Source organism: Dipodomys ordii, unplaced genomic scaffold (genome assembly GCF_000151885.1).
Source record: "Dipodomys ordii isolate 6190 unplaced genomic scaffold, Dord_2.0 Scaffold130, whole genome shotgun sequence".
Lineage (NCBI taxonomy): Eukaryota > Metazoa > Chordata > Mammalia > Rodentia > Heteromyidae > Dipodomys > Dipodomys ordii.
In genome coordinates, this window is record NW_012267346.1 from 2,882,955 (window position 1) to 2,888,328 (window position 5,374).

Consider the following 5,374-nt stretch of genomic DNA (forward strand, 5'->3'; position numbering starts at 1 on the left):
GGTCTCTCCTGCCAGGGCTGGCTTTGAACCGCGATCCTCAGATCTCAGCCTCCTGAGTAGCTGGGATTACAGGCGTGAGCCACCAGCGCCCGGCTTCTGAAGGAACATTTCTAAGGAAACTTAGCAGAGCCTTTCTCCTTCTTGCCTGGAATGAAGACAACTGGAGTTTTAGCAGTCATTGGGCCACCCTGAGGTTTCAAGCATAAAGGGAAGGCCAAATTCTTCTTCCATACCTTTAATATGGGAAGACCAAATCCTTATTTAAAGCCTATAGGCAGCAATTCTATTTAGTGTGGTTTAACTAAATTCCTTTCTACAGACGTAGAAAAAAAAGCAAAAGAAGTGTGGCCTTACATACCATGGGAAGAAAATATTATGGGGAAGTATCACCTTGAGCTCATAAACCTGGAAGAAAGCTTACACACAAGAGCCAGGCTTGGTGATGGACTCCATGGCGTTTATTAGAGATCCTAGGTAAGGCCAGTGTTGTCTTTACCCCAGGGTCCAGCACAGCTCAGTAGCTGAGATGACAGGATGTGTGGGAAGAGAGAAAAGACCAGCCAGGCAGCCTGAGTAGGGGAAAAGCTCCACAGGAAAGCAATGGCAGGGCTATGTTTTGCATGTGAAGGTGAGGCCTTTTGGATGTGGAAGAGCATGTTGGGGAACTGTGGATTCCATCTGCAGGGCTGATGAAGAAGGATGTGGGGAGAAGGGCTGGAGAGATCTAAGGCAGTGCAGTGTCTTAGACCAAGAGCATTGCATTGCAGATATTCTCCTCTAATTTGTTGGACAGTGGCTTCCATCTCGACCAATACTCACAGAAGAAGGAGATAAAGTCTTGGGTCCTGCTGAGAAAACCTCCATTCCTAAGGGTTGAATCTTAAAGAATGAATGAGAAATAAAGCTACAGCACAGAAAGAGAAAGCAAGCATCGCTACGCAGTGTTGGTGGAAATGTAAAATAGAACCAGTGCTTTGGAACATGGGTTGGCATTTTCTTATAAAACTAAACACAAGCCTACCCTATGACCTAGCAATTCTAGACCCAACTTCTTTATCCAAGAAAAACGAAAGCATGGCTCAAAAATGACTTGTATGGAAATATTCACAGAAGCTTTATTTATAATAGCCCTAAGCTGGAAATTGCCCAAATGTTCATGAAAACAAGAATAGATAAACAAATTGTGGTACATGTATACAACAGCAATAAAAAGGAAGAAAATTCAGACAACAACATGGATGAGTCTCAACAAACCAAAAGCCAATCATGTCAGGAAAAGAAGGTTCATTTGAAAAAAACAAAAATGATGTGATATTATTTATATAGAATTTCAGAATAAGCAAAATCGGTTTAGTAAGGAAAACATACATCACAATAATTGATCCCTGTGGGATAGAAGTGAGGCAGTGGGTGAATCTGGAAACAGGAATGAGAAAACTCTCCGGGAAGATATTTGTTAATCATCAATATCTTGATAGGAGCCAGGTGCCAGTAGCTCACACCTGTCATTTTGGTGGGGTGCTACAGCACCATTTTTTGGCTTTTTGGTGGGTAATTAGAAGTAAGAGTATCACAGACTTTCTTGTCCAGGCTGACTTTAGATCTCAGCCTCCTGAGTAGCTAGGATTGGCTTCAATATCTCTTAAAGATCTCACTTACCTCTTAACTTCACAACACTAAGGGTCAAACCAACTGCCTATGAATCATTGGGGAGCAGAGTGCATCCTAAATCATAGCAGAACCAAAAAACCTGGTTTCCTCATTAGTTGTGTGGTGTAGGGCCAGTCATCTCTTCTCTCTAGGCTTCAATTTGCTCTGCAGTGAAGTATTTTTATGCAACAAACAGCTCTGTATTCAAAGTCCCATTTAGGTTAGTTTTGCCTTATGCTATATCCTATCCAGGCTTTTTACTTACATCACTATCAACACATGGGTTCACATGCTATTTCACTCATACCCAATCACTGAAGCCCATTCAGCTCTTGCAATGCTAATCAATCCATCCAATCCCATTTAATTCAGCAGTGCACCGACTAGGTCTCAGGCATTGTGCAAATGACAAGACAATAAAAGGCAGCCCTAATCCTCACACAGACAGGCTGGTCTAGTTGGGGAGACAGCCATGCAAACAGTGTCCTATGCTCTGTTATCACAGAAGTATGCAGAAGTTCTAGAAGCACACAGACCAAGTAGTGATAAACTCTGGAAAGACCAAGAGGTTGGCGGGGGTGGTGGGGTGGCGTGGTGTTGGACAAATTGAGGGAGACTATTTACCAGTATTGTACTCCTTGGGAGAAGCCCTGTACTTTCCTTGTCTATTCAATTCTGGTATGAAAGTATAAAATGAGCCTTTGTCAATGGGATAGGAGAGTGATGGATGCTATGCCCAGACTAAAGCTAAGAGTAGTATATGCTTTGTTATGTGTCCCCCCGCCCCCCGCACTGTCAACTGACCAACCACATTTTACCTGCCATGTTCTGGGGTTACTCTGGATCTCAAAGGGACAATGATGTGCAACAGTAGTAGGCTACCATGATGTATTTACAGCAGAACAGGGATTCAAACAGCTACTATAAAGCCGCTGAGACTAGGAGATCCATTTACATTGTATACCTTTGAGGACTGAGTCTCCCACACAAAGAAATCAACACAATAATTTAATAAAATATTGACGGGCCAGAGGTATCACAGCCAAAGAAGACTTAGGGACTAGGACACTCAAGGTAGTTTCTTTCTTTGAATTTTTATTTTTGGTCATTTTTGGGGCTTGAACTCAGGGCCTCGGGGTTGTCCCTGAGCTTTTTTAGCTTAAGGCTAGCACTTTACCACTTAAAAGCCTCACCTCCACTTCTGGTTTTTAGATGGTTAATTGGAGTTAAGGTTCTCAGGGGACTTTTCTGCCCCAGCTAGCTTTGAACCATGATTCTCAGATCTCAGCCTCTTGAGTGGCTAAGATTACAGGCATGAGCTACCAATGCCTGTCATTACTTGATAGAAAAAAGACCTTGATGTTGCTCAGTTCTCTTTATGGTCTATAGAGTTCTACATGTTCCCGCTGCTTCCTGCCATCCCCTGACCCATCTCCTTTTACTTTCTCCACCCCAGTTTACTTCCTTCTTTGTTCTTCCCCAAATACAGCAAGCACACAACTCTTCCCTCAGGGCCTTTGCATTTGTAGCTAGAATAGCACTAGTTCAAAAGCCACAAGGTTTTCTTCCTTTACCACTTTCCTATTTGCTGCTTAATGCCCATAAAAGAAACAGAGACAATACCAGCACCCCTTCTGGCCTTTGTCTCCTTCTATCTCATTTCTAACCATCATCTTTGCTATTACTTTTAGGCAACCTGAAAAGAATATTTATCTATCTATTTATTTATTTTTGGTCTGTCCCACTTCCACAATGTAAGTGCCAAGACTACCAAAAACTGTGTTTTTCTATGAATCTATAATAAATACTCATTAAATGTTGGGGTGGATAAACAACAAAGAAAAAAAATCATTAAAAGATCTAACCTTAAGCCAGGTGCCAGAGGCTCATGCCTGTAATCCTCGCAACTCAGAGGGCTGAGATCTGAGGATCACAGTTCAAAGCCAGTCTAGGAAAGAAAGCCTGCGAAACTCTTATCTTAAATGAATCACCAAAAAGCCAGAAATGGAGATGGCACTCCAATGATAAGACACTAGCCTTGAGCGTAAAAGCTCAGGGACAACACCCAAGCTCTAAGGTCAAGCCCCCGGTACTCCCTTCCCCAAGTAACTACCCTTACCCATTGTTGACCACTTGCCTTTCTCAATGCTTCTCGGTAGCATATTTCATGAGACATCAATTCTCTTTGACAAAGGCAGAAATGTGACTGGTCTAAGGTCACCCAGCTGGGAAGCCATAGAACCCAGACTTAGCTCTACATTGGTCTGCCTTCAAGTCCACCCTTGCAGACATTATACACTGATGACTTTGTCCAGCCATGACTTTGGCAAACTCCCTAGTGAGCAATCTATTAATGCATTCTTAAATTAGATCCTAAAGTAAGGAAGGATTAATAATTAAATGTACCATAAAGAAGAACTAGACAGACTTAGACGATTATGAGCTTTTAATGGATCAGACAATATATTTGGGAATTCTGTTGATTTTTTCCAGGCTTCCATATTGGATCTAAAACCAGCCAGATAAACATTTCTATACTCAAGTGGAGACTTGAAAAAAAATATCCAGTGTGCCAAAATTATTCAGTGCCTTTGAGCAGACTGAAGGAGAAAAGAATAAGCATTATCTCTGGTCCAATATGGTTCTGACCAGACTTTGACCCTGATGAATTAGGTTGGATGAAAGGGCATTAGTATGTTGAATGCATCTTCTAAAATTGCTTCTGAGCTAAGCTATCTGGTGACGTAGCTGGAAAGTTCAGAGAGCGCTGTGTCACTCCAAGAAGATTCTATTTCCATACAACGAGGACATCACTGGCTAGATCTTCTCCAAACAGCAACATTTCTTATTCATGGGGTTCTTTCTCTGCAGGGCCATCGATTATTGATGGAGCTCACTGTTAGGCAAGGCCTCCTGTCACCCTAGACAAACATAGCATAGCTCTTCAGCAAGCGCAGATGTCCCCTAGAGCAGTCTATATGTGTGCTCATCCAAAGCAATGAGAGGGTAGCTGCTGTGCAATAGACTCCTCAAAGATAGAGCCTTTTCTCTGGCTGAATGAACAGCAGAGGTATCAGGTGAGCTTGAAAGGGGGCAGGGAGAGACACTGGCAATGATTGTCATTGCCCTAGACAGATGTCTAGGGCATTATGAGATGTCTCTCAGGCTGACCAGACAGAGCACTTTCTCTCTCTCTCTTTCTCTCTCTCTCTCCTGACCCCAGTTCTTAATTTTAACCTTGGTTGCACCCAAATAACTTTTCCTTCTAATATTTTTTCCTGTCTTTCTTCACTTAAATGAGACAGTTTATTGCTTGTTATTTATTCCATGTGCCAGAAAAGCACAAATGCTAGACCATCTATTGTAAGATAAAGCAGGAAACCAAAGGAATGCTTTGTCTGATTATTTTTTCTATCTTCTTTTCATATTTACTTTAAGAATGGATGCAATGGGACTGATGTAGGAGACAGTTGAATTAAAATCATCCTGCTGTTATATTACCGGACAAAGAGGACTCTTGAGGCTATCCAGCCTGAACTTTACAAACAAGAAACCAAAGATGAGGAAACAAATGTACTCATTACCGTCCTTAAGTAACTGTAAATCCCCCCCCCCCGCCATCATCACCTTTTCAATAAAGATTTTAAAAAAGACTATAAGTAATAAAGTAGAAGGATAGAGGTGACATATTGATTGCACAATAAAAGAAAAAAATTAAGATTTC